Source organism: Camelus bactrianus, chromosome 15, assembly GCF_048773025.1.
Source record: "Camelus bactrianus isolate YW-2024 breed Bactrian camel chromosome 15, ASM4877302v1, whole genome shotgun sequence".
In the NCBI taxonomy this organism is placed as follows: Eukaryota; Metazoa; Chordata; class Mammalia; order Artiodactyla; family Camelidae; genus Camelus; species Camelus bactrianus.
This window is the reverse complement of record NC_133553.1, coordinates 56,394,451-56,412,463: the sequence shown is the minus strand read 5'-3', so window position 1 is coordinate 56,412,463 and position 18,013 is coordinate 56,394,451. Positions and strand designations below refer to the sequence as shown.

The window sequence follows — 18,013 nt, the reverse complement described above, 5'->3', positions numbered from 1 at the left end:
TGTGGGATTATAAATATCAAAGAAAACAAGAAAGGAAAGCAAAGGGGAAAAAGGAAGGATAGAAAATAAAAGGGAAAAAGCATAGAGGAAAGACAAAAAATTCTGGTGGCTTAAATGAATTCACTACCCTCCTTCCACTGAATTCATGAACTGGCTTATGTGTATGAAGAGATAATCCAGTGGCATGTATTTTAGCAAGAAATGTACTGACAGTTCAGTGACTAGAAAGCACTAGTGTAGACTCCCAGTGCTTACCATTAATAGGGAAGGGGGGGGGGAAAGTGTAGACCCTGGGGAAGTAGCACTGCTTAAAATAATAGGTAATAAGAAATGGTAATGTGATTTTTTTTTACATTATTCTATTCAGAATAACCCTAAGCTCAACATGCCCTTCAGAGAAATAAATTCTAGTTTTTCGACTTTAGGATCACCTGTCACCTTTTATTCTTAGGCCTTAAGAACAAAAGGGATATCAGTTTCCATTATGACAGTGATATTTAAGAAAAAAACTATTTTTAATATTTGAATTAGAAATACCTGCTTGGAAATAAGATGATGATGATGATGATGATAATGATAATGGTGATGATGATAAGCATACATTAATTTTTTTTTAGTGTTTCATTAAATGCATTCTCCAATGTTATCCCATTCTATTCCCATAGGAATCCTATGGTGTACAGGGCACCGGATCATTCAGAATGTCAAAAAGGAAACTGAGGTTCGCCGAAGCCCAGCAACTTAAGTGAAGTCAGCTGGTGAGTACACACATGCTCAATATCTCCGTCTTCAAACCTAGTGGAGAGAACATTCTCTTCCGTGCTGTCATTTAAATGTGTCACAAATCACATCACACAACTGAAACCACTATTGAGTTATTCTATAAAGTACAAAGAGCTACAGGCCTGGCTTATGATATTTTAATTTCATGTGTGTGCCTTAACACATCATATCCATTAAAAATACTTTGGGGGATTATTTGATGCTTGCTGGGGTGCCTTCCTGGTTTTAAAAGGACACAGCTTGTGTGAATGGAATTCATACCAATATTTGAGATGACTGAAGAACAGACGACCTAATGTGAGCTCTTTTTGTATGGAAAAAAAAATGCCATGTTCTCCTAATTATGACAAGTTCAAAAGCCACTGTTTTTAGTCAATGCCCTGGAGCCTCACGAAAGAATGGCTGGACAAGCCAGCAGCCACCAGCAACAGGCACTGGGCATCTACCGGAGCTTTAAGACAGGTTGGCACATTGCTCAGCAGTGTATTGGGCAGATTTGGATGCATTTATTGGGAAAGGATCCAGCAATGACCTGCCAAAGCCCTTACACAGAAGTCCTTGTGCCCAGTATGAACCATTCCGCCTCTAATAGTCCAGTGGACTTCCTCCCTGGGGCGGGTTTCAGCCATGCCGAGACCCAAAATGCAGTACACAAAGCCACAAGGCATGAGAGGCACACGCAACCATGTGACTGCAAAGCATCAAAAGGAAGTAACACCATGAACAAGAGATTGCCGAGTGTGGCTTAGCAGTGCAATGCAGGCTGGCCATGGGGCTGTTTTTACTGCTCACGTACAGTTGACATCTACCACCTCTACCAAAAATCATTTGGAGACCCAAGAAACTACTGCAGCAGCAACAAAATGATATGCCAAACGGTCAAGGGAGAACTTTTCTATTCCAGGAGAGGAAAACAAAATGTAGAAGGCCCATAGTATCTCAATAATCTCTGTCTGTCTCTGTCTGTCCCTCATTCTCTCCCACTCAGATACACGCACACCTACTTATATACTCAAGTGCGTATGAATAGAAAATCATACAATATAGAAAAACAAGTTGCATTTGTCCAGTGCCAAGCGTCTATGTGGTTAACTGGTTTCCAATGTCATGTGTTACGCTTGGGAAAAGCTAAACCAGTTCTCAGTGGATTTCCTAACAGTCATGTACTACCAGTGGGGAGCATCTGAACCCACAAAAGTCAGGCCCAAACTGACCCCTTCATTTATTTGAAGACTAAATTCAGGACATGGACATTATGTTGTCAGCATGCAGCAATATATACGAATTGGTCCCTTGGCAGCTCTGTAACTTTGGTGATTTTGAGAAATTTTAATTTTGTCCAAAGGGAAATTTGGAAAGCCCTGGATTTAGTAAAGTATGACCTTGTTTAGAAACAGCACTGCTTCAGATAGCGAGCGACATCTGCATGTTGAATTCCAAGACTCTTCTAACAGAATGACGTCCGTAGTATGACAGTAAGTTGTTGTGTGAGAGACTATACACTGAGAAACCACACAAAGCGGGGCACCAGCGACTCAGCTGCCCAGAGAGAAGGCAAATCTATGTACGATCCTGGAGGACCAGTTTTGGAGAGCAGCACAAATGTGGCTCTGCCCTTTGGCAAATTTCACGTGAGATCTGTGTTTACGCTTCTAACTCTTTGGAAACACAGATCTCCCTCCGTGGTAATGCCTATATTTCTAAGTCTTTTTCATTCTTGGTAGGTTTTTATTGTTTAATTTCTCAATTATTAATTAATTTCTGGGACCTTTACTGTGATGTTAGATGATGATGTTTAGTTGAGAGGAGTATCTAGGATTAAACTGACTTCATGAGAACCATCAGAACATCCTTGGGAATCCTTGGCAAAAGGCAGGCTACTCCCTGGGCCACAGGGCACATGCCCATTTGCTCTCTGGGTTCACCAATCCTCCTCTACAGTGGGGTAGAGGGTAAAAGTTGTTCATGAGAAATAGTGACCTCCAGATGCCAGCTGGGCTGTGCCCCGCTGACACTGTGGGGTGTTCGCTCACCCTCCTGTGCCTCGGGTTCTCTGCCTGACAACGGGAAGATAGGAGCTCCTGGCTTTCTAAGATCCTAGCTGTCCCACTGTTCTGACCCCCGAACTACCTCAACAGGTTTTATGCACAACACTTGTGACACCAAACGTGTGCAGGTTTTCACACCAAAAACCAGTTCTCCTGTCCTCCTGCACCATCTGGATGCCCAGCAATTCAGTTCAGATCAGTTTTGACACTCTCTGTGGTCAGCACAGACCTCACTGGTTAAGGGCTCAGTCCCTTAACTCTCCTTGCTTCTGACCTTCGGATGCGCATCCCAATTCCCAGTACTTCTGACCAACTGACTGTAAATTCAGGAATTCCCATGACCCTCCTTTAAGTGTGATAATTCCCTAGACTCACAGAACTCAGGAAAGTTTTACTTGCTTTTGGGTAAAGCAAGTGCTTTACTTGCTGTCATTGCTTTATGATAAAGGACACAGGAACAGCCTGGGACTTGGGGGACGTGTGGGGCAGGGTGCATGGAGCCTCCATTCTCTTTCTGAGTGTGCAACTCTCCGAGCACCTCTGTATGTCCGCCAGCCCAGAATCTCTCTAAATCTCACCATTTAGGGGTTTTTATGTAGGTTCCCTTTTATAGGCACGACTGATGAAATCACTGGGCCTTTGTGATTAACTCAGTCTCCAGCCCCTCTCCCTTCCTCAGAGGTCCAGAGCGAGGCTGAAAGGACTGGCCTTTCTGGTGACAGCCCCCGTCTGAAGCTGTCTAGAGCACATCACCAAGAGCCAGCTCATTAGCATATCAAAGACACTTACCACTCTAGAGACTTTAAGGGTTTTAGGAGCTGTGTGCAAGGAACTGCCCAAGACAAAAACCAGATATTTCTTTTTCTATTGTACCATACTATCCACTGAAGAAAATTGCCTCTCAAGACTACTGCATGCTTCTATTCCAAGCCCTATATTGTTAGAAGGCCTTTTAATTCAGGGAAACGTCTGGGTCTTCTTTCTGAGCGTCCTGTGTGTCAGCACTGCATGCCTCCTGTCCCGTTTGTCTGTGGGAGGGAGGGCAGTGGGGACCCTTCTCCACTCTGTGACTCACAGCCACCAGTCTTCCCAATGTCTCTTAGAACTGGCTTCCAAGAGCTAGTGCATCCCTGCAAGAAATGTCAAAAAGAGCAATGAATAAAGGGCGTCTCCTCTCATTAGCCTCAAACAATCGATAAGGGTGTGACACTCAGCTTGACACCACTGAAAAAAAGTTTTTAAAAAGCCATAGCTTCAGCCCTAGAGGCACAGACAACTGGTAAGAGCACAGTTGATACCTAGAGGGAAAATACAGAACAACAGTAATTATAAAAACATCAAACAATTAACCATACTTACTAAAGAAGTAAAAAGAACAGCTCAGTTGACAAGACACAGGCCAGGACTCTGGATCAGGGGGTGCTCTGTGTCTAATGGAAATAAATCCTTTAACTCTTGTGTGATTTTGTGAAATGAGGGCAATGCTAACCCCATCTCAAAAGTAGGGAGTGAGAGAGCACTGGTAAAGATGGCCGTGAACGAGTCGATTGAGTGAAGGACATCACGGCACCTTGAGAAGGGTACTGAGCACCTGTGTCAGGCTCTGTACTGGCCATGAACTTGACAGGTGATTTCAGAGAAGGGCCGACGTGGATACACAGGAAACTATTGTGAAACAACCTGGGGTCAGTCTAGAGTAGGGGATCCCCAAAGTCCTCATCGCCTGCCCCATCTGTCTCATTGCTGCACTGATGCCCCCTCTCCCTGGCTGTCTCTCTCCTCTAGATTTCCTAATTTGACACTGTCTTGGCTTTCCTAGCTTTCTTTTGAACTTGGTATTATAAGCAGTTTTTATTTAAATGTTGACACACATTCTTTGTAATTATAATATGTAAATAGGTAAATGATTGGCTATGATGTGGATACATCATGATTTACTTACCCATTCCTGTCGGTAGATATTTAGGTTGATTCGTTTTCACTCCTTCAATAGGTGAACAGGTCAGATTTCTTAAAATGTCCTCTGTGGCACAGAGGCCTGCACGTGTTCACATTGTGGCTAGTCATATATAAGAACCATTCCGGCGCCTCCCTGACTTCTGTTTATATCATTTGTCAGTGATTCTTGCTTTCACTCTTCTATATCATCCCTCAAAACCCTGACCTAAGTCTTCTTTCTTTTTTTTAATATTTTATTTATTTATCAACATATTATTTAATTATTTTATTTTGATGGGAGGTGGTGGAGGTAATCAGGTTTATTTATTTTTAGAGGAGGTACTGGGGATTGAACCCAGGACCTCATGCATCCTAAGCATGTGCTTTACCACTTGAGCTACACCCTCCCTAAGTCTTCTTTCATTTTTACTGTAATTCTCTCTCTCTCTCTTTTAGATTCCATATGAGTAATATCATATGGTATTTTTCTTTCTCTTTCTGGCTTACTTCACTTAGAATGACAATCTCTAGGTCCATCTATGTTGCTGCAAATGGTGATATTTTATTCTTTTTTATGGATGAGAAGTATTCCATTGTATAAATATACCACAACTTCTTTTTCTAGTCATCTGTCAATGGACATTTAGGTTGCTTCCATGTCTTGGCTATTGTATATAGTGCTGCTATGAACATTGGGGTGCATGTGACTTTTTGAATTAAGGTTCCTTCTGGATATATACCCAGAAGTGGGATTACTGGATCATATGGTAGGTTTATTTTTAGTTTTTTGAGGAATCTCCATACTGTTTTCCATAATGGCTGTATCAAACTACATTCCCATTTTACTGTAATTCTCCTCCAAATGGTCTACCAAGACCTCAAAAATAGCTCCTCTAAGGGCTTTTGAATAGCTGCCTATCTCTGAATTCTCATCATTCAGCCGTTCAAACCACCACCTCTCCATCCAGCTACCCATCAACTATGGGGCCCCACCATGTACTCCATTTACACACTTTCCCCAGAGATTCAAAGATGAAGACACAGCCTCTGTCTTCAGGGCATACACTGAATAGTGGAGATGAAGGAAAAGATTGGCAAACACCTGATGAAGTATCATTTATACAGAGGGTGGGTGGGGATTCCTGGTGGGGTCTCCCAACTTGATGTGGAAGGTGGGAGGATGTGAGGAACGGTTTCCCATAGCAGGTGACATCTACCCTGAGTTCTGAAGAATTTGTGAGTGTTAATCAAGCTAAGGAGGGTAACAAAGAGTGTTTTACCAAAGAGTGTTTTAGCAAGAGAAAAGAAAGGATTTGAGAGAGAGAGAGCATGGTGTACTTGGGGAACTGCAAGCAGGTCAGTACGTGATTGTGTGTGTGTGTGTGTGTGTGTGTGTGTGTGTGTGTGTGTGTGTGTTTATCTACGTGAGTATCTAGGCACATGTGTGAAAAGGCAGTGGAATCCTGAAAAGGACAAGACCATGGAACTGCTTGTTTTTCACACTAAAGTTTAGACTTTCCTCGGAAGGTAGTGGAAAGCTGTTGAGGGATTTTAAGTGGGAGAGTAGCATGGCCAGGTTTATTTTTGAGGAAAACTTCCCACAGTGAGGAGAATGACGTACATCTGGGCAGGACAGAGGCAGGGAGGAAAGTTATGTACATGATGGAAGAGGTGATGAGGACTTAAGTTAGGTGACAGTGAGGATGTAGAAAAGGGAGGAAATACAAAAGCTATTAAGGAGGTTGAATTGACAGAAGAATTGATTGACTACTTTGGGAAGGCAAGGGACTTGGTGAGGAAGGAACAGGAGGCATTAATGACTCCCAGATGTTTGTCTGGGTAGCTAACCTTTTGTACAGCTTCAGTGAGACTGGACCAGCTGATATCATCCAAGGAAGGTTGGCCAACCATGAGATGAGAGGAAGGTCAAGGACAAAACCCTGACGATCACTAGTATTTGCATGGCAGGTGTTCCTCGTGAAAGATGCTGAATTTACAAAGGCTTAAAACTGAAGGCTTCCATCTTTAATTCAAGGCTCTCCTACAATATTCTCGAGTGTTAAATGGTACTATAGCAACTGCTAAAATTCTTGACATTTGTATGTGTCAATAATGGTGTAAAGTAGGCTCTATTAGTCTTTTATTAACAACAATTCAGGAGGCTAGGTAGCTTCCCTAAGTTTACGCAGCTAGTAAGTGGGGGAATCAAAATCTGACCCATGTCTGTCTGATGTCAAAGCCATGCTCCTTCCACTGCATCACACCCCTGACACCTCAGTGTAGCCACTCTGATCCATCATGCTGGCCCTGTTTGTGATGCTCCTCTGCTTTATTTCCAGCAACTCACACTCCAGACTTCCTCCAGGAAGCCACGTCTCCCCCTCTAAAGCATTCTTCCTGACTCATTTTATCCTACGTTTTGCACCTCCCCTACAATTTTTTTTTTTAATATTGTTTGCAGTTTGTTATTTCCGGTTTAGATTTTGGAGCAATTCAGCCAGAATATATTGAATGCTAATTGTGTGCCAGATGTGACAATAAACACTTTCTGATATGTCACCTTGTGACCTAGATCTGGGTCATGTAGATACATACTGCTCCCGGATAAAGTAGAAATCCTTGTGTGTGTACTCTACTTCCTTTTAAGGCTCTATATTGGTAACATAGAGCTGATCATGTGTTGGTGCTTGAAAAGTGCTCACTGTAGGGGTGGATAAGTAAATGTAAGTTCACTCAAGTGTTTATTGAGCTCTTTCTGTGTGTTTATCACTCTCCTAAAGAGTGTAATGTACAAGTAACACAGGAATAAATAAACCTGTATCTTTACCTGCACCAATATGTATCTGCATTCATCCATTCATTCGGATACCATTTATTGAGAACATGCTGCATGCCTAACATACCGTCAAAAAGTTCAGATATATTCAAGATGCTACTCTTATCTCCAATTTAGAGGTGAGGAAATAGGCTCAGAGAGGCTTTGTGACTTGCCTATGGAAGCACAGCTACTGGTGACAGTGCTGGGATTGAAACTGTGGTCTATCCAATTCCAAAATCTGGGCTTAGAGGGAGAGAGAAAGAAAGGACGGAAAGTCAGAGGAAAAGAGGGAAATGAGAAAACAGGAATAAAAAATGTAAATAAACATGTAATACAGGAAGTCAACTTAGGAGGCAGAAACTTGGACTGGACATGGGTGTCAAGAAGGGTGTCTGAGAGACACAGACTAAATGTGGCCACAAGAGGCACACATCTTTCATTGTCTAAAGAGAGGAAATGCTCTTCATGAACGTGGCTTGTTCTAGAGCATATCACAGACTTAAAAAAATATATCGGGAAGAGAAATATCCTGGAAGATAAAATCCATGTAACCAGTGGGTAGCCAGCCTTTGTCGGGGGTGCTGCAGTTGAGGCTTCATCGATGCAGCACACACAGTGGAACATCTGATAATGCCAAATGAGCTGGGAAACCCAACCGTCACTTGGCTCTACTGTACAAATATATAAAGGTATCAAAGTTAACAACTTATATAATAATGCAGAATAAGCTGATGTCAGATGTGGGAGCTGATTTACTCCCCTGTCCTGTGCTATTAACGTGGTTGTTCCCTTAACAGAACTAAATGTCCTACACTTTTTTCCCCTGACATTCCATTTCTCACTGGAACAAGTGACACCCAATTTCCTCTTGTCTGTGCTTATAGCAAAGCTACTTGGGAAGCCATGCTTGGCATGTTTTTTTTCTGTAAAGGGCCAGATAGTAAATATTTTAGGCTTTTGGGGCCACATAGTCTCTGTGGCAACTACCCAACCCTGCCGTTGTAGAGTGGAAGCAGCCACGGGTAAAATGGAATGAGTGAGTGTGTCTGTGTTCCACAAAACTTTATTTATGGGCACTGAAATTTGACTTTAATAAAATTTTCATGTGTCAAAAAATAGAATTCTTTTGATTTTAAAACCCACTTAAAAATGTAAAAAGTCTTCATAGCTTGTGGCTGTACAGAAATAGGAAGTGGGCTGGATTTGGCCCGCGGCCCATAGGTTGCTGACCCCTTCGCTCGAGCACAGAAATCCTGGGGTGCTTAGACTTTTCTGTGTACTTAGGACAGCTTTCCAGAAGGAAGTGGTTAGCTCACTCCATTAGTGCCTCTGAGCTTCTACTATTAATTGACATTATTTCCTAATTCCCAGCTATATTTTAAGGTATGAACCTCAGGAATTTTAAAGTCATTATGTGGGTGAGGGACTGTTAAAAATAAATCCTTCAGGTTTAGAAGTGGTAGAGAGGGAATAGAAGGTGTTAGCAAATCCAGGCGTTTTCAGGCCAGCAGTTCAAAAATCATCGAGGTGGGCCGCAAGTTGCCGCGAAAGGTCATTGGTAGCACTTTGCATCTTCTCTTTATGTACTTTATGCCTCTCATAAAATAAAGTTAAAGCAGTTTAATTTAACAGTCTAATTAGTAATAGATTTTTCATTTTATCTTTTTGACTATGCCCTGCAAAGATGAGATCTGGATTTGACTATGGCTGGGAGAGGATATTTATATATTAGTAGTTTAAATGAGGGCTTTTCTGACAGCAGCTTCTAGATGGAAAGTAATCTGTTTCTCTTTGACTGCTAAAGAATTGGTGGGTATGGGGAGATATAACTGTATATTTTCTCCAAATAAGAGGTCCTGGAATTGGGGTGCCCTTTGAGTCTCACTTCAACATCGTGCATTTCCTTCCTTATTTTATATGTGGTCCACAGAAAGGATAAAACCACTGTCGTGTAGGCAGCATCCAGGTGTGGAGGCGCCGAGTTTACGTGTCTCTGCTGACATTTGTTCTTTGTAACAGTGTTCCCCCAAGGGGCTAAGAGTGAGTTCCCTTTCTTTTTCTTTTTTAACTCTCTCACATTTGAAATAGGGGGAGAAAAACCCTTGCCCAACAGATCTAGAAATCCATCACCTTGGGATTCATTTTCTTAATTGGTTTTATACCTCTGAGCTGCAGCATGAGGGGCTGGGGCAAAGACGAAGCCTGAAGTAAAGGCTTGATCTTGAAACTTGACCAAGAATTGAGAGAGCCGTCACCCCAGGGAGTTCAGTGAGACTGTACAAGCGCCCTCATTTTAGAAGGCAAAGGATGGGCGAGAGGCCACGGGACCGTGGTTGGTTCATACTTTTCCTGTATAAGCCAGAGAAGTGGCTACTTTTAGATTTGACTTTGTGATTTAATCTCTCTAGAATCATTTAATTCTCTCCCGTCACTCCAAGTGTTCTGCCCAAAAACAGCAAGGAATATCCCCATAGATGTAATATTCACTAGAGAACATACAGCTTTTCAAGCTGAAAATAGGATTTTTTTTTTAAATGATCTATCCTGTCAAAACAGAGAGTTAAGTCCCTCAACCCATCAAAAAAAAAAAAAATCCTTAAAAAGTCCATGTTTCCATTTATGCTGTAACAAATCTGTCCATTTGGGGGGATCTCTAATTTATTTAAAAAATTAGATGCCTGCAATTTCCTAAGGTGTATTTTGTAAGGCAGCAGTAACAGACACATCTATTTCAGCATTTTAGTAAAGACAAAAAAATGTATCTCCTAGGTATCCTTTGGAGGGTGGGTATAGCTCAGTGGTAGAATGCATGCTTTGCACACACTTAGTCCTGGGTTCAATCCCCAGTACCTCCATTAAGAACAAAAGTGGTGTCTCCTTTGGAAAATAAGTTTTTTTTTTTTCCTATGATGTACATTCAACTTATATTTTGAAAAACAGTGATTTTTCTTGTACAAAGCAGCCCTCTCTGTGCAGGCGGTACAGGAGTGCGTGTGCAGGGCTCAGACTCCTCAGGCTCTGTCCTTCCATGTTTGGGAGAAGTGGCTTCCAGGTCGGGGCGTCTGGCTCACCTGTTCCGTGAGCGCCCTAAGTTCTGCTTCTGCTCCCAGTGTAAAGGTGGGCTTCTCCTTCAGCTCACTGAGTTTGCAACCCCGGGGTCCTGGAGCCAGACAGCATCTCAGATTAACTGTAGGAGTTTTCTTTCCCCACCCACAGAGATGAACACCGAGAAACCAGTTTGGTAATTACTCTGCCTCTTAGTGCCCTCCTGAATTGCTCCAGGAACAAACAAGGCCAAAGGGGTATTTACTCAAATATGAGTGGAAAAATCATTTCCATAACTGGGCACTGGCTTCAGTCAGCTGATTTTCTTCTTGTAGATGTGAGATTGGGATGCTGAGAGGGCTAGCAGAGAGAGGGAATTGGTCCTGAAGGTGAGGGGTGTGTGTTGTGCAGCAAAGAGGACAGATAACGTTCTTCCAGGTGAAATGGATTAACTGGGTGTTGTAAATGGCAGAAAGGAAGGCTTGAGATGGTTTCACCCACTCTGGCTGATTCATTTCATTAAGTTTGGATGAAGCCTTGGCTGTGTTTTTTGGTCATTTCTACCCATAGGATCAGGCACCCTCTCGTAAATAAGCCTGGTTGGCAGTAGTCTTCCCTTTGCTGCTGGGCTCACATGGTTCAAAAACTGCAAGGCTTAGGTACTAATATCCAGAGGAGGATGTTTTCAGAGACAGACAAAAGGGAGAAGGAGATTGAGACATTGAAGTGGTTGCATCCTTGCATCCCCTTTGGGTTGGGGGGAAATGGGCTGTGTTGCAGCCAAAAGAGAAACAAAGGATGACACAGAGAAAGCAGGTTCACTGAGAGACGAACCCTTGCCTCCTCGGGGAAGGTAAAGAAAGAGCGCAGAAAGGAGTGTAAGGGACCACTGGCACCTGTTATCGGCCATTAACCAACGACATGTACTGCTAATCTGTGATCATAAAAAGGCCATCTGCTAATGCTCAAAGGTCATTAAGATGCCAGCCGTGTTTACTCTGTTCTCATTGGTTGGGCCAGTCATTTCTAAGAAAAAAGGAGCTTAAATGGTTATTGTGGTGGGGCCTGCTAATGCTGCTCTAGTTATGGGCCTGTCAGTGTTTCCATTATAAACCCCTGCTCTCGGTGATTTAAAATACAGCCACAAAAATAGCAGGTTGTGTATGCATGCATGTGTATACATATGTGCATGGTCTTTTTCTCTTTATAGAAGAGAAAATTTGAGGTGCACCAGCTTGACTCCATTCATGCTCAAAGATATTTATTAGAAAGGAAAGGTCATTTCATTTGGGGTTCTTTTTTATTGAACCTGACTGATGGGCCTATTTTGGATAATAGCCTGCCCATAGTCCACAGTACCTAAAATATGGTTTTTTTTTTTTTTTGGTAAAATAAACATCTTCCCAAAGAAGAATCATTACCCCAATGTGACAGAAATTTTTGGCTCTTCCATGCTGCTGAGAGAATTAGATTACACTTGGGTTGACCAAAGATTAGACTCCAGGGTTAGGAATGTACCTCATTGAGGGGACCTACTTAGTTAAAGCTTACCTCCCCTTCTGCAAGCTTCTCCCCTAAAAGTTATCAGATGGGTTACCCCAATTTATTTTGTTTCTCTGACCTTTCCAAATGGATTTGTAGATGCACTTCTCTCTAAGGAGGAGAGTGGTAATGATTTCTTTTTCCTTTTTTCAAGATACTAGTGAATTCACAGGAACTCGTCAGGGTGACAGGAATACACTGAATGTTCAAAAGTATTGGTAATATTAAAGCAGCTACTGAGAGCTAAATAATCTTGTTTTTATATCCATACTACATGCAAATGTGATAGATGTTTCTCTAGAACTCTGAGCAACTGCTCTTTCTTTCTTACATATTTTCTTGTCTCCTCTTCTAAGAATCCCCCGGAAAAGGAATGATAAAAACAAAGCTCTGTGTGTAAACTAACTGACCAAAAGGACTGAAAAACAAGTTATGTGATTCTAAAATTCCATATCCAGTCCGCTCATTGTGGCTGGTGACAAAGGTGGCTTTTAACAGTGGGTGGCCTGACAGACCATATGTTTGACTACCTGGCCACAGCAGGTGGGAAAGACAGAGCCTACTTCTAAAATAGGAATTTTAGCAATGCCGTGTGCATGTGTGTGTGTGTGTGCACATGTTCACATTTTTGGGGTTAAAGCAGGCAAGGATGGTCAGACCTTCAAGGTTATATCAATGTAGACCTGTGTGTTTAAGTGTGATTTTCAAAAATGCAGGCAGATTTTTCTGTCTACTGAGATTCTTTAGTGATGGAGGCCAAGATTGCTCTTCTGATTTTTCCTCTTTCATTTATGATAAAACCACCGTTTCTCATCATATCCTTGCCTTTCATCTCTGCCAATTAACTAAGTAGCCAGAGCCTTGTTTTGAAAAGTTCTGAGTAGTTAGTAAGCTCTTTTTTTTCTGAGCCAAGTCAACGTGTCCTCTGGAGGCCTCTGAATGAGGGGTCTGTCCACTGCCCCACCCCTGTCTGCCTGTTAGTGCAGGCCTGGGCTTAATCGTCTGCTTTAAACGAGTTGCAAAGAGGGTGGGAGTTATAGTGTAGGGGGGTGGGGTGGTGACCGCAGGTGGCTGAAGAAAGGGAGTCTTGTTCTCATGATGCTAAGTGGCTGGTTAGCACTGCTTTTACTGTGAAATTCAGCTTCTGTCACTTCGTAGCTAATTGCTTTATTATTCTGGGATCCAGATTGGACCTGATTTAGTTAGATCAGGAGCCATGACTCTCCCTGGCATTTGGCCAGGATCCTTTCGATCCTTTGATCTGAGGTTTTATAATCACATTACCATTTAGACCGAGGCAGGAGGCATGGGGCTTTTGCTGCAGCTTTCTACTTACGAGGGCACAGGTTTGCTCAGTAGGCAGATGGAGTGCGACTCTGACCTGGGCAGGGTTTGAGGAATGGGGTCTTCTCCCTAACTCAGTTTCTCCTTCTTGGTCTTATACTTCATGGGTTTAATTTGCTTTCCTCTCTCCATTCAGCCCCAAATGCACTTGCCCCTTTGGTGGGTTTATTTTCGGCTAACATTGAACCCTAGGTAAGGTTTTGCTCTCTCTTTTTTTTTTTGACCAAAGCTTTGCTGCATAAGCTGGCTGTCCTTAATGTGAAACAAGTCAACAGGTAGTTAAAATGACCTCCCATAATGGTAAGCAGAGGCTGGCTGGCCCCATCAGTTGTTCTGGATCCAGACACTGGGGCTGAAAACGTCAAGCGGCCCACAGGGTGCATTGTTAGTGTGCCTGGCGAGGGTGAGGAGCGGGAGCGAGTCCGGCCTGCGATTTTTAATAGGCAGGGCTATAAAATGTCGGCCAGGTCTAAGTCACAGATGCACCACAGAGCTCTTTCAAGCCCTTATTCCAATGCTCCACTTGTAACTATTTTTAACCTTATTAAAAAGGAGCGAAATGCTTCAGCTTCACAAGCGCATGCTAGAGTCTTGCAGTAAATTTCTTTGCTTTATAACTCCACCTTTGATTCAGAAGGCCAGCGGGCATGAGAACTTGGATAAATATAAATCTCCCCAGATCTGCTCCAGGGACCCACAGGCAGTTAGGGATGTGCTAGAGATGGGCCCCGGGTCTCCAGCTGGAGCAGAGGGGAAGGAGAGGCTCCCCTCCTTGGATTTTCCGGCAACTCAATCTTCAATTCAATCTTGCAAAGACAGAATTTGTGGCATTTGTGTAATAGAAACACAGACAAAAGTCAGAAGCATGCACCCAGGCAGGTGATGTCTGATAACTTGAGCTCCACGTGACCAGTTTCCCAGCACAAGTTCAATGGGCATGTGGAAGCCAACTGCCGGGGTGGGAGGCAGAAGGGGGGCTGGCATTACAACTCCCAGGGATTTTTGTATCTTTTTTCTCACTTTTCACATGGCAGCTCCTCCTCTATCAGTGGCAGGGTCTAAAATCTCATTTAGAATTTCTTCTAAGCTTTCCAGTACTGAAAGTCTTTGCTAACTTTTAAAATGACTTTTGGGGGCCTGGCAAAATCTTGGTCTGAAGTACTTGCACGGGTCTCTTTTTTTATCATGATTCAAAACTGAAAGAGATCCTTGCCTGCCGTGATGTTTTGGGTCCAGATGCCCACCATGCAAAGAAGCCCAAAGTGGACTAAATTTCAGATGGTCAATAAGGAGGCTAGAGATGAGCTCATGTGATAGCAGAAGTTTTGGGTTTGAAAATTTAACAGTCATTGTGGAGTGTCTGTTTGTGTACTGTGCCAGGATCAAAGGAGCATTGCATGGGGCGAGTAACCCAAGACTTCTGTTCTCCAGGAACTTGTCACCTTATTAGCGATGTCCCACCTAGTTATGGAGCTGTGCGGGACAGTACATGACTAGAGAGTTAACACCAGTGGGGGTCAGAGAAGAAAGTATCTGTGGTGCCAGGACAGGTCAGTAAAGGCTGATGAGACCAGAGGCACTCAATTCTCAGCTTCTGTTAAGTGTAGACTGTAATGGGCATCTGATATTTTTGACTGTTGATGATTACTTCTCCCGACTTACTTCTGGTAACATTCTTTTTACCATAGGAAAAAATCCATTTCACTTGATTGGTTCAACTGGGCTGCCCCTACCCCAGGGCTGGGCATGGGACTGAGGCCTCTTCAATCTCACCACCATGGCTGCACTGATTGGCTCAAGGAAGGACGCCTGACTGCATCTGGCCAATCATAGTCCTCCTGAGACTTTCTGGACAGAGCTGTAGGGAAGGCTCACTCTTTCCTCTGGGCTTGCTAGGCTGAAGTTGTGTGAGTGAGGGGCTGCTAGCAGCCCTCCTGACACCCTGTGAAGAGAACAAGTTGGAGCTGAACAGAGATAAGCAGAGCTAAGAGATGGCAAAAGAAACAGACACCCTCTGGTGATCATTTGAACTTCCATCTCTAGCCGCGTCTGAAGCCAGTTGTGTAGGCTGATAATTTCTTTTACGTCTGCGAGTTTGAGTCAGGTTCTATAACTTGTAACTGGAAGAATATGACTAATATGGGATGGCTGGGGTGTGATGATAGAAATGTTTCAAGGAAGTAGGGTGTTGGTTCCTATGTCAGTGTTGGTGGCTCATAAACAGGATAACTTTACCCAAAACAAAACAGCAACAACAGACTGTCACCCTGGCCAGCTCATTTTTCTTAAAGACCAGCTACATGAGAGTGTATAGATTCAAAGCAAGATGGAATGTTTATTAGTACTGGGGCCAGTGCATCCATTTTTAGAAATATATTCATAAGGTGGAGTCCCTCCTCAGACCCTCCCCAGTTTCCTCAGAACCCTCATTATTACCATATATTCTGCCTAGAACACACTTCAAAGCATTATACTTTGACCAGAACATTCAGTGCAATAAATATTATTGAACTCTATGAGTCAGGCACTGTGCAAAGTCTGGAGGACACACTGATGGACAAGACAGACACGATATCTGCCCTCACAGAACTTATGAACTCAATAAAATTCCATAAACTGGCATTATTTAATGAGAAGAGTTTTTCTGTGGCCTTAAATTTATTAAGCACTCAGTGACTAAGATCTCTCTCAAGACATTATCCACTGGGCCTCAGGACATACCCGTCTTAGACATTGGAGATCTCTAATTCCTTCTTAGGGTCTGTCTGCTAGTGTGGATGTGCCTGATGTCATAACCCAGGGGACTTGATTTATTTAAGTGTTAGACTCCTAAGGATTGGGCTCTTTCTATTAACTTGCTTTGCACAATGCTGACTAAAGGATTATACTTAAATTTAAAAGAAAAAATATTTAAAAAGGAAGAAAGAAAATAACAATAAATACGTCAATTCCAGCTGAACTGAATGTAACATCCTCTGTTCCCCCTACAACATCCTTCCCACTTTCTGTGTTGGACCAGCATGTCAAAACTTGTACCATTGGCATGTGTACTTTTATGCTTTTAAGTAACGATACCCTCATGGTAGCAGAACAGGATAGCCCGGGGGCCATGAGTAGTGGAGACTTTAGACCCTGGTCTGGCTCGCCTCCCATTTGTAAGAGGAGTAGCGTCAGACTGTGGTCCGAAGCCTGGCTCTGTCACTTAGTAGCTGGATGTCCTCGGTTGAGTTGCTTCATCACTCTGAACTTCAGATTCCTCAATAAGGATTACATGAAATAATGCATGAAAAATGTTTAGCAAAATGCTGGCATATGAAAAAATCTGTAAAGGATGCTAAAATTAGTATGTGAATGTATGATGAAAACAGAATGTTTCCCATCTCTAAGAATCTCCCCGAGATACATATAAGTTATAAAGGGAAAAATAGTAATTTTATACTGGAGAAGCCTGACAAATACTACCTTTATCATGTGATCAAAGTTATCAACATAATAAATCATGATATGTAGTATCTAATAATAGAGGGGCAGACCTAAATCATGTGACTCCTGAAGTGAGGCACTGAGAAGGACACGCCACATTTGTGATACTTTTGCCTGAGCTTAATCTTGAGGAAGTCTCAGACCAAACCACACTGGGGGACGTTTAAAAAAGTAACTGACCTGTACTCTTTAAAACTATCAAGGTCTTGAGAGATAAAAGACAGATTGAGGAACTGTCTAGCTGATCCAGGATTAGATACTGGAGCAGATAAAAAGGGATCTAAATGGGACAGTTGACAAATTTTGAATATGGTCTTCATCCAATTATAACATTTTTCAATGTTAATGTTATGATTTAGATCATTGTATGATGGTTATGTAAGATGTTAATAGTTGAGGAATCTTGAGTGAAAAGTGTATGAATTCTGTATGCCAATGTTATAACATTTTGAAGTCTGAAATTATTTCAAAATGAAAAAAAAAAAAAATGCAGGTAGTAGGCACGCAGTAAACTGTGTTGTGACCAAGGGAATCTTCCTGAACCTGGGCCAGCCGTTTAGATGGGGTTGGCAGTTGGAATGCGGGGTCTGTGAGTTCCTCTGCCAGGAGGTCCGGTAGCTTCTGAGGGTGCCATGCATTTGCAAGGACGTTCCTGGGCTGGTCTCTGTCTGGTCCTCCCCCTAGGGTCTGTCCTTCGTTTCCATAGCTCCTTTGAGGAAGAAGTTTGAGACAAGTAAGAAGTTACTCTCTGACAGTTTTTAGAAATGGGTTTCCTCCTTTAGGTTGGTGAGATCGTGCAGTCGACAAAGATTCACCCAGAGCTCTCTCTGAGCTCAGCTGTTATTTTTGCTCTGAAATCTACCATCATTTTTTCACTCTCTGCGCCTTGCCTTTCAATCACTGGAAACAGGAGGAATAATGATGGAGTTATAAAAAAGTGCTGTGTCCAATTCTGACATCAGATTATCAACCCAGTGTGTGCGGTAGAATAAAACTGAGAAAAGGTGACTAA

General features: G+C 42.7%; 1 non-coding gene across 1 annotated transcript; it reads right to left on the bottom strand.

The window, feature by feature from the left end:
- Window positions 1-5,103: 5,103 nt before the first annotated feature.
- TRNAP-AGG (transfer RNA proline (anticodon AGG)) lies at window positions 5,104-5,177 on the bottom strand. Its single transcript has one exon. It is a non-coding gene; the product is annotated as a tRNA-Pro (tRNA).
- Window positions 5,178-18,013: the final 12,836 nt, after the last annotated feature.